Here is a 13,045-nt window from a genome sequence, read left to right as displayed (position 1 = left end):
GAGGTTTGATCTTCTTGGAATTTGGTGACTTTGTTCACTTTTGGCTTTTCAGGAGTACGCTTTCTTTTGCTCATTATGTTCACATAGCGATCCATACCTGTCTGCATTGCCTGTTGTTTTATTTTAATTTCACCTTTTCTTTGCCAAGTGTTATTTTTGATGTTTATTGGAGCAGCGTTTGAGCCTGCAGTTGCCTTTTGAGTATTTGCATTGGATCCGTTAATGCGGAGTGTTACATTTTCTTCATTGTATAGGTTTTCAAGCTGCTGTTGAAGCTGGTATATTTGTTGCTGTAAATACTTTGCTTGAGCTGATTTTGGTGTTTCCCTGTTTGGAACACCTGAAGTCGTGTTGTTTTTGTTCCATACATTATTGGAACTTGTTCTTCGATTGGTAAAGTGTTCTTTAAATTGTCTTTTTTATTATTATTTAATTTAATTTTATTTGAAATTGAAATTTCACTAGCTATTATTGATACATTTGTTTCAGTTGCTGGTTTATTTAGAGATTTGATTGCAGAATGATCATTTGTTATAGCGTCTTCTGAATTTATCATTATATAGCCATTTAGGCCATTTTCACTAACCCGTCTTATTCTTTCACAATCGCTCATACAATGCTTTGTGATGTATTAACAGTGCTATATCTAATATAAATCAATAAGATTTAAAATATTTTAAATATTTATTGCTATTTAAAGCGTCCTTTCGTGTATTTATTAGTTTTATTTGTTTAGCATAAATTAACAAGTTAACTATACAATTTACACGATCACACGAATTAGGATAACGTGAGTTGCAATTTGTACAAATTTTTTTTTTTTTTCTATTTCCAACACTTTAATTGTTTTTTTATTTTAAGCTTCAGAGCTTAATATAAGAGCTTAATTTGCTGTCTCTATCAGCTGTTTTTAGAAGTGTGTGGAATAAACAAATTCAAAAACAAAACAATTTTGCAAAAAAAAATTCACTTTTTTGCATATCAACAATATAAATATATTAATAATTTAATTTTTGACGTTAAGTCGGGCACTAATATTTTTATAAATTTTGTAAGGAGTCACTGTCTCGATTATTTGAGATAAAAATTTTAAATTACTTTGCACGTTTTGCACTTGAAAAATATCAAAAATACGCAGTGATATTATTTTGCGCGCGCACAACACAAAGTGAAAACTGAGTGACAAACTTGACAAACTTATTTCTATATTAATAGACCGAATTTTTTTCGTACCATAATATATTTATCAGGCTCCGTAGTATATTATTTAAGCAGTTTTAAGAGGGTGCCAATATGAGTTGTCATACATTCAGTTAGCCCAGAATATTCGCGTGTATTACAGAAGTTAGTAAGATAGACAATCAAATCAAATTTTAAAGTAATGTCTTATGATACGCCAGCATATTGCTGGAAATAGCTCGGCCGAATGTTTGTTGTCAAAACTTCAGTAGCAGATTGCTTGGTTAGTTAAGGTTGGACTGACAGCCTTATGCCCAAAGTCCTCTGGCCCATTGTGGTACTATAGATTAGCTGTTATCACGGAAAGGATCGCAGTGGTCAGCTCACGAGTAACACTGAAAGGCGAGATTTAGAGGAATGTTCAAATAAATATAATATTTAGCGTGATATTTCCAAAAAATTATAATGGTGATAAATCGTACGATTTTAATGACCAATACACCAAACACCACGTAGTGGTCCTTGTGACACTTACTGTGGCCCTATAAGAACAATATATATACAATATATCATATTATAAATTTTATATTAAAAAGATTTAAAGGTATAGTGCTCATGACAATGAAATTTTTCTTTTTTTTTTTTATAATTTTATTTGATTAAATAAATTTTATAAAAGTAACTAGATAACAATAATAGTAATAAGCTAACAAACAATTTTAATCCGCAATTATGAAGAATTTAATCAGATATCACACAAAGTTGTGATCAAAGGTCATAAGGTTTAAGACGCTTAAGAAGGCGTGTGGGCTCTATTGATGCCAGTTCGTTAGCTTCATCATTCGGATGAGAGTACAGTCGCTGCAGGTGCATTTTTGCATTTCCCTGTATTCTTCCATCACCGTATTTATCCCTAGATCGCGATACAAATCAGAGTTCCTTACATACCATGATGCATTTGCCACACCCCTTAATACAACGTTTTGGAAATTTTGTATGGTTTCAACATGCGTGCTGCTAACGCATCCGCAGAGTTGAATACCATATGTTTTAACAATAGGAGACCCATACGTAGTAAGGTATACCGGGGAGTGGTCAGACTTAAGTTCAGTTCCGTCTTCGATTTCAAGATTGTATATCGAGACTTGCTTTATGATAAAGAAATCAAGGAGATCTGGTATCTTTTCTGAATCAGTTGGCCAATACGTAGTTTTTCTGGATGACATGCATTTACAACCAGTTTGCTGTATCGCTTTTAGAAGTTCTCTCCCCTTGGTTGTGGTTAGACGAGAACCCCTTGATGAAGCGGTGTTTGTGCATTTCAATAAGCTCTTTGTATTACTCTGTTTTAATTTTGTGCCTTGCGGGCTGTAGACAGAAGTAAGTTGTAATTTGCATTGCAGATCAAGCGTAATTCCTCCTCCTCGAGCACAATTACTGGGATGTACTACGTGATGAAACCCGTAGCTTTTAAATTTAAGGTATGAATGATGTGTGAAATGCGTTTCAGTAATAACTCAGACATCTATTTCTCTGGCTGCTAAAACAAGTTCAAGCTCTCTAAAATGTTTGAGTAGACCATTTTAGAAAGCTTGACATTATTAATTAAGTTATGTTTCTTTGTTCCAACTTAGTAAGCCGGTCTTTTCTTGAAGATCCACTTCGTTTCTTTCGCAAATTCATCTTCATCAGTTTCATATACAATTGAATTATGCACATTTTTAGATTTTTGGGGAACAGGTAATGGAGAACCTTTAAGCAACTCATTTTCTTTTTTAAGAATTTCTATCTCATTTCTGAGTTGAAGGCATAGCTGCTTCATAAAGTTTATTTTTTCAATGTATTTCGCTATAGTACCACTTTCGACTTTCTCTTTAAATTTCAATACTTTTCCTCCACCATAAAATAGGGGTTGATGGGGATTCATATTTAATTAAGTTTTTTGCGTGATTTCTGTTTAGTTGATATATATATATATATTTAAAAAAACAATACAACTTACAACTACGCTATTAATGTTGCACATAAAAAGCTGACAAATTGAATTACACAAAATAATTTTTTTTTACACGATGTAAAGCCAAGCAAATTGTGCACCAATTTAGTAGTTTTGCAACACTATGCTGTCCACATATCACCTGATTATGTATGTGTAATAAAATACCAAATAAACATATATCAGACGAATATGTTTTTTTGTTTTTTTGTTTTTGATTTGCTTCGCGGAATATTATGAAAATCTAGTCAAGCGGGCGCAATATTTCGGCACTTTCGGTAAGTTCTTTAACTAGTTAAAATATTATATTATATATTTTAAGACTTTCGCATTTAATGTCGAGTTTTTTCTCAGGTTTATATCAAATATATCTTCCAATGAAATCTACAATGAATATCTATAATGAAAATAGACGGTTTATGTTGAACCTTCCACATTTTTAAACAGTGCGGGTTAAGTCGATGCAATATAACTTTAATATTTACTTGTTGATATATGGTCCTATAAGAACCATATATCATATATCATATCATGAATTTAACACTAAAAAGATTTAAAGCTGTATCGCTTATGACAATGAAAATAAACGGTTTATGTTAAATCTTCCACATTTTTAAACAGTACGGGTTTAGTCGATGCAATAAAACTTGAATATTTACTTGTTGACTTATTGTAGTGCATAAATGTGTATTGTGTGATATAACATAACATGCATTTGATTCATAATTTAGTAACTGCTGGTAATGTGATACACTTAATTTAGGTTATATACTACACCAAACTTCTCTCGTGGGAATATACTTATAATGCATATTCCACGAATTTGTAAAAGCTAATTTGAAAATTTAAAATATAAATAAAACAGTTTGATGATAACAGAGAACAAGACCAATTGTGTTTTCTTTGTTAACCGAGTTACATTATGCTGCCTCATTGCCCCAGATGCGACAACGCATTAATCAAGCAAAAATTAAGCCTCATCACCAAAGTAAACTTAAAGCAAAAAAACCGACACCGTTTTAATAGTAACTTCTTGTTATTTTAACGCATTCAGAAGTTCTTAAACGATCAATAGTTCAAAGTGACAGAGCTTAGACTAAGTATATCAGACCTTAAATGATAGTATTGCTTGGTCTGTGTTTCAGTAACACAAAGCTTGGAAATCAGTATCATGAAATGCATAGTCTTTTTTTAATTGTCTTATATTTAAGATTATAGGGCATTTTAGCTGCTTGAAAAGATTATATAATATTGAACCAGCCGTAAACATAGCTGAATATATTAGTTTCTATTTCTAAGTTTGTCATATAGTTGCCTAATGTCAGCTATAGCATAAGGCACGATGAACTAATGTAAAAGAAGAAACTACAATATTTTATAAACATAGGAATTTAATATCAATTGGAAATTATATTTTTGCCTAATTTCCTATAAGGAAAATTTTCCACTCTTCATTTTATTTTCATTTTAATCACGTTATTAATCCCAACTGATAGTGTTGGAAATGACAGTTTCGTGAAAGTGTGCAGCATGACGTATACGTAATGAAAAATGTTTGATTTAATTTCAAGAGCATTTCTGGCAAGTGCAAGGAGCGTATATATTAGCAAGACATTGTTTTCTATGATATTTTGTTGTGGTTTCTAGCTGTTGAAATATTCGATGAACTATCCATAGTTCACATGTTGAATAAGAAATTTTGAAAGTCAGACTGGCCACTATTAAAAATATTCAAGGAAATCATTTAACGTTATAAAATAAAATTTTTATTATTCCAAGCGCAATGAAACAATGGCAATAAAAAATTTTGCTATAAAAATACATAAAATTGTTCGACAGTATTTTATTTATTAAATAAATAATCATAATATATATATAATTAATTAGAAAAAAGTAAATATTAAACAGATTTACATTTCGAGCAATGTAAGGCTCAAAATATAGCAGAACCGACAAAAGCGAAATAGAAAATTTTAAATTTACTCGATTAAATGTTGGGATAAACAAAAACAAGAAGTACATTTGGCAGAATGTACTTTTTTGTGCGAAATGCACAAAAAGTTATACTAAAAAAATTTATGAAAATGAACTGCAGAAACCAAAATTTTAATAGTAAATTGCGCTGCTAATTATTTAGTACAAAACCGTAAAAAAAACCAAAAACTCAATAAAATTAAAAAAAGAGACACAAAAAGCACCCGAAAAAAGTGTGAAAAATTTATTTATTTACTATAATTTAAATAATTGGAAAATATTTTTATTTCTTCTAAACAAAGTATGAAAACATCGTCTGCAGTGGAACCAAGTAGAAGGAATGATGCCCGTCTCGCTCAGCAGTAGTGCTAGAGTCGCCAGCGAAAGAGCGATGCCGCAAACTGAATCTTACGCGGCGGTGTTTTGTGTTTTTCTAGTGGTATGAACGCACGGTCTGATTGCGTGAAACAGGCCGTGAGAGCGGACGCCAGAGTATATCAGAATCTTCTACTAAACCACCAAAATAACTATTTCGATATATTTGGTAAATTTATTTGGAATTTTGCGAAATTTCGCGCTTCGATGTATAAATTGTTAAATTGTTTATTTCATCGGAAAAAGTGAGAATATTAATAAGTTTTAGAAAAATGATTTGCAAAATTATGGCGAACAGTCGTCGCCGACTACAGATGTTGTGCTGCACTAGGATGAGATTAGTTTGCGTTGGCGAATAACAGAAAAAAATTGGTAGTTATCGTTGATATTAATGAACTAAAAAAAAATACAATAGCTCTTCACAGATTGCTCTTTTTCTATAGTTTCTGCAAAAAGTATTAATGATCTACTAAAACATAATTAATTTAAGAACAATAATTTTGTAACTATCAATTAATTAAATAAATGTTGAAATAATAATAGGTAATTCTACAAATACACCTATATAAATATAAACGTATGATTAGAGAAGTGTTAAATAATATTGATCGATAGATATGAAGTCGAATGGCTTTAACAGCAACTCTGATTAAACATACTACTCAATTTGCTCGAAACTAACGAAACAAAAAAACGAAAAAAAAGCCCTTGGGATAATGAACTCTTTCTTAATATGAAAGAACAGCGATGAAGGTGTGTGCGTGTGTGTTTTTTAATGAATACAGATATGATAAATTGCAAGATTAATTTTTTACTTCAAAAAACAGTATAACCTTTTTTTAGACAGGTTTTTACAGATTAAAAACTAAATATTAACAATTATGTTATCTTCTATTGATTTTTAAATGAAAACTTTTATCCACATTTATCGTGTATGTGTTGAAATTGACGTACTTAACAGCAATTTGATTTTATATTGTAAGTCAATTTTATTATTTCTGTTTAATTATTTATTATATACATAACATACATATCTATTCTGAAATACAATAACTTAACATTAATAACTTAATAACTAATAACTTAATTAATAACTTAACTTAACATGCTATAATAAAATTATATTTTATTTAAATTCATCACTAACAACTTCGTAACATAGATTTATACATAGGCTCCTACAAAATTGCTTAAACAAAGCACGTTTCACTTAAAAGGGTTCCAGCAATATTTTATTTATATATACTTTGTGAAAGACAGCTCAATTCTCTTTTAATTGTGCTCTCATTCCAATATCTTTTTGAAATTTCAGCATCTTTCTAATAAACAATTGTTTCAAGATTCTCAAAGTAGATGAATCTCGTCGTAGATGAATCCCATTATAAGTTCATCAGATTCAACCTCTTTAAAATGGAAATTAAATGCAATAATAGATACTTTCTTGTAAAGTCGTTGGACTGAAATTTTGTACTGCTGTTTTCTGTACATTGCCTACTGACTTAGTGTCTTAGAACACCTGAGATTGTGGTATTATATGATTTTAACTACAGCGATTAAATCCATTTAGTTAACTAATTTTATGTTTCCTTAGATATTTTTTTAAAGACTTTTTTAATAAAAATTCCACAAACATTTTTTTATTATTTTTGTTCCAACCTTTGTAGTTCATGTAACTACCACTTTCTTATTTTTTGTTTTCTTGCATTTTATTTTTCCGTTTTTTGAAAACATTTTTGACACATATAAGTCATTTGTAAGTCCATTTAGTTGTCACTTCGACTGTTTCATTTTTAAATTGTATTTAATTGAAATTTAAAAATACTTAAAAGCAAGCTCAGTTTAGTATTAAATCATGTTAACAATTTATTTTCATTCTTGTTAGTAGTAACTCATTAAATCTTGTAACTCATCACTTTAATTGTTAAATAAGTTCAGGGCATGTTTTTGATTGTACCACAGACTCCGTTGGATCAGCAATACGCTGAAGGGCCAGTGAATCAATTTTGAAAAAATTGTTAAATAGATTGAATTGTACCTAATGAACAAGAATTCCTGAAGATAGGAAATAATTGCATAATTTCATGATATATCGATATACTTGTGCTATGCTAACACATATTTCATACATACTTCAATATGTTATATTGTACATATTGTATATGTTTTAAGTAGTTCCGTATATAAATCAGACTTTGTTTTTTGCAAGATTGAATTTGATGGTTCGTTCTTCTCTCAACTTAACTTATCGTACGTCTTCGTCGTAGCTCAATAAGTTTTTATTTTAATAATTTTATTTATGTACCTATGGTGGTGGATATCTTTATATTTCGCCCACCATCTAAACACTTGGGCAATTAATTTAGAAGAAAGTGTGTTTTCAGCGAAAAACATAAAATCCACGAAATGAGCGTAAACAATCAAACACAAATTTGATTTCAAATAAAGTAAATAGATTTCGGCAAAAATTTCAAAGAAATAAAAACTGCGAACAAACAAAAAAAAATAAAAAGGAAAAAAAAAAAACGGAAAATTAAAAAAATAAAACAAGAAAAATATCTGAAATAAAGAAAAAACCTATCTATGAAAAGTATCATGTCTGGATGGATGGATAGCGTTCTTTAGTGGTTTAACAGGTGATGGCCAGTGGGTGTATATGTTGGTTGCTGGCTTTCAGCAAATCTCTATTCTTCGCAAAAATTTAGTACAAAGTTGATTGAAAAAACATTTTCTTTTGACAAATTCAACTGAATTTTATTCTGAAATTGCGAAATACGTAGAATTTTTATTTCACCTTTCTTTCTCAATCTTTTATATTCTTCTGAAAATCTACAAAACCTTTGCTTTTCATTCTTCAGCAATTGCATCAGTGGACAAAAAATGTGTGAAGTACTTTTAATTATTATTTTTCTAATTTTTGATGAACTATTGTTTATAGACATCGTTTTTTATAGATTTTTCAAAATAATTTTATTTATTTTTTATTCTATTTGTGCTTTTTGACGCATTCGGTGATTTTCTCAATGTGTTGCAGACTCATCCTAAACTACTTAGAAAGATGCAATATTTATTAATAAGTAAAATTTTGTTTTTTAAAAATTAAATTTTATTATATTCTAAATAAATAATTTATTGTACATGTTTCAGTATACATATAAAAATGAAGCGAAATATTTGCTATACTAATCACAGTTCGATGTAATTTTCTGCTAATGAATCAATTTTGATTAGATTGAACTGACGCATGTATTGAACATGATGCTACATCCACAAGCGGTTGGATTCGTGTCCATCTTGTAAGTTGAATAATTAGCCATTATTTCATTTCTAACCTTGGAAGTTTTCATACAAGGGTTTTCTTCAGAAATTCTTAAGCCTAGCGGGACTTTTATATGCAAATTATTTAATTCTTCTGACGTCGTTATCATTTGCTATTTTGATTATTTCCAAATTCACTATGTATTTTCACATTTGAGTTTTGGCATTAGTGAGAGACGTCGAAGTGTATTGTTGTGTGGCAGCAGTCATACATATATGTTACAAAAGCTATGCACAAATATAAAAGTTCCAGCAATAACGGTTCTTAAAAACTTATTTGCATATTCCGTCATCTAATTAATAATTTGCAAAATAACCCGTTGTTTAAAGAATGAATTAAGAAGAAAGTGAGTCCATTAAGTAGTTGTATGATTTAATTACTTCAGTGAAAATGTTTAAAACTTTTTCTTTACTGCGAAGTTTTCACATCTTTTCTGAAGACTTTTGTTTTCCACTTGAGTTTAAGAATAACTTCATACTTCTGTCAAAAATTGCTCCCAGTTTCAAATATGGGATTATATTAAAAAAATAAAATAATGTCTTAATTAACTTATTTTATTTTTTTTTATTAAATAATAGGCTATGAATGCACCCCGACCTAAAAGATCTATTGTGCGCTTAAAGGCCCAACTGAAACAATTCTAGAATATTTTTAAATCTTGTAATTCCTGTGGGCCTACCTATTTTACCTATTTCATTTGGGACTAAGATCACACTTCCAAGATAGTCGAGTCTACGTCTTGTGATGTTTCTTCTCCTCATGACAAAGTCGACAGGAGTCACTTTCTACCGCACCTATAATCTTCATGTGGTAATTAAGTGTACGGTGTCCTGTAAGAAGTATAGTGTAGATTTTAATAATGTTTCTGGACCAAGGATAACATCAACTTTGATGTGTTCAGGATTAATCAATCTTCTTGACTGTCGCATAGTTGTTTGGGCTCTGCAGTGTTCAAGTAGATGTGGTTTCTCCCGTTCACATAATAACTTATTTGTGAAGCTATTTGTTACCCCGCAGAAGGGCTCTGGACCAATGAAAGGAGTGCATGCATCCTTTTTTGCTAGGGCGTCTGCTATTTCATTGCCCTCATTCCTTTCATGTCCCGGTACCCACATAAGAGTAACATAGTTCCTCGATGAGAAGTTGAAAGCATATCAAGACCAACTTTGATTGGAATAAAAAATTTTGCTATAGATTTTAAAGCTGCTTGATTGTCCAAAAAAATGCATATTTTGTAACTCCGGTGCCCCTACGTAGGCATTCTCTCCCACATAGCTCTAAGGCATGGACCTCCGCCTGAAAAATGGAAGCGGTTTTTCCCATTGCGTTTTACGGAATTTCGGTTCTGTAATTCCTGCTTCTGCACTACCATCTTCCATTTTGGACCCATTAGTATACCATAATTCAGAGCCCTGTTTTAAGATAATTTCATTGTTTCATCAAGTTGGTCGGTCACTGATGATCCCTGAAGAAAGCTAATCATCTATTCATCTTATCAAAGACCTTTAAGGCACGGAGAACTTCAGACTTCATCTAGAATTTTTACGTGTCCTGTCAGATTGCTCTCTTTAATAATTCATAGATAAGGAAGATTCAGTGCGGTATTGGTCGCAGTCCTTTTAACTGTAATGTGTAATTGACTAAATCCAGTAAGCATGGCTAGGCTTCTGTTAAGCCTTCTTTTAAGCAACGAAATTCTTGGAAGCTACCAAATACGCATCATCAATGGCTTTTGATAAATGTATTATATGGTAATAAAAATGAAATTATACTTTAAAGTGTTCTGCGATAGCTATCGTTGTGCAAAATGTTTTGGCAAGAAAACTAAACGAACATGATCGATCAAACACTGTACTCACCTACTATGGTACCGTGTGATCTTGTTTCAAAGACTTAAAATACTACTTGAAGATAAGTGTTTAGTACCCATAAAAAAATACGTTGAAAGAATTAAAGTTCTTACCTCAATTAAATGCCGAAAAATTTAAGAAGGATATGGTGGTGTGTTCGCTTAGTCATATTACACTCCATGAAATCTACTTAATAATGACATTTTTTGTGTTTTAATTAATAATTGTGGATGTTTTATACATAGTATGTATTCGTTTTATTAACGATTGCATTTCTGGTAGCATTTAGATCTCAGTTTTTAGATAACAGCAAAATTTGTGATTGACAATTGTGATCGTTTTTTCATTTTGTTTTATCCACGTTATGATGTGTATTAATCAAAATCGATCGAATTTATCTGTATTTCATAAGTTTTTAAAATGATCTGTGATTATCTCTTTAATATGAATTACAAACTGTATTAATTATTTATTGAAATAACGTATTGTCTTGAATTTGTTCTGTAATTTTATTATATGACTATTTTAATAAGAGTCCCAATTGAAATCTCGTATGATATACGGACATCCGTAATAGCATCCGTATATAACTGTTCGCACTACAGAAGTTTTAATAATCGCAATATTTATATGTAAGTATGAATGTAAATTTCATATTCATCTTTTAAAAAAGGATCAAAACATATCAATAAAAAGATACTTTTTAGAAAACTTTAAAACTGTTATGGTATGCTAGAAAATAATGTGTTATGGCGGATAGAGTCATACCCCAACATTTGATACTAATAACATTTGACTTTTCATTTGATGGCCGATTTTTTCCGAGTGGTAATCGGTAGAGAAAATTTATTATGAACGCAATATCTGGTGCGAAAAATACGATTAAATTGTATAAAAATAGTAGAGCACAATACTTCTAGTACTCGTATAGCAAGAAGAGATAGGCTAGAAAATAATGTTTGATGGTGGATATAATCATGCCCAAATTTAAGTTTGAACAGAAGACACATAAGTTTAAGTGTTTTCACTTGAGTTTAAGAGTCTTTGGCAGAGAAGAATTATTTTGAATGCAATATTTGATGTGATGAATATGGTTAAGTTTGTAAAAAGAGCAATAAGGTGCAATTCTTCAAGTACTCGTATAACCAGAAGATTCTATATATATATTGCTTTGTTCTTTCAAGTGAGTTTTTTCTCCTGCCAAATGCCTTGGTATAAATTCAAATACTACAAGTAATTTACTGCCAACTGGACGTATATGTCAAAGCTCACCTAAGTTTGTGAGTTTTTGTACTAGAAACATCCAAATTGTTCCAAACTGATTTCTGATTATTAAGACTACTCGATGATCGGTCAAGGTAATTGGCACACATTGTACACTTTGCATTTCTATATTCTTTAGTCTCATGTCTTCAGCTTCTGTTGTTGTTGGGGTTGTTGTTAATGTTGTTGCTGTTAGTATGTTTAGCATTTTACGATTAAGCAAGAACTGATGTACACTCAGCAGGATATCTCAGCTGGTCGTCGTTAAGACAACAACATATAAAATCCACATTTTTCGTAATCTAAACGCGCACAATTTTTAATAAGAAACTGTTGATTTATTGATATTGTTGTTGTTGGTATTTTTGTTGTTGATATTGTTGCCTACTTGTTTGATTTTGCTTTGATTTAGTTTGTTTGGCTTTACATTGTTTTGGTTGCTTTAATTTTGTGGTTGTTGCGATTTAATTTCTTGTCTTAATTATTTAAAAGATTTTTTTTCTTTTGATTTTTCATCAATCTAATTTGCATTCGTTTTTGTTTCAATTTATTTCATATGCTATTTAATTAAAACTAATGGATTAATCGAAATAGAAACGTAATAATATGATATTTTTCCATCATAATATGAGGTTTTTTTAGTGTATGTTGCTTTGGTTATATGGTTTGGGATTCAGTAATTTTCAGCAAAAGCTTTTTGTATCGTAAAACAAGGGAAAACTGACGTGGAACAGTTTTCTCGCCAATTTCGAGTTTAACACTCTGACGGGAATATCGAGTTGAAAATCTGCCAATAAAAAATTTAACGGAAGATTTTTGAGTCTTTGAGGCGTAGTGCGCACTCTGTTTTATTTTCTTCATGTACTTTATGAGTTTCATTGTAATTTTTTCGTATAAATAATGTAAATTAATTATTTTGTAATTTTTTTTCTTTAATTAATTGAAATAAAAATATTAGTTTCAACTTTTTAATTTCATTTAAGAAAGCACGATAGGTGAAAAATTCAAGGAAATCGTTTGTTCATAGCTTACAATAGCATATGCTTGTTTGTGTATATCTTGTTTACGCTCTTCATTTGTGGAAGTCTACTC

This window comes from Teleopsis dalmanni, chromosome X, assembly GCF_002237135.1.
Source record: "Teleopsis dalmanni isolate 2A chromosome X, ASM223713v2, whole genome shotgun sequence".
NCBI classification, from domain to species: domain Eukaryota; kingdom Metazoa; phylum Arthropoda; class Insecta; order Diptera; family Diopsidae; genus Teleopsis; species Teleopsis dalmanni.
This window is presented reverse-complemented; position numbering follows the sequence as displayed.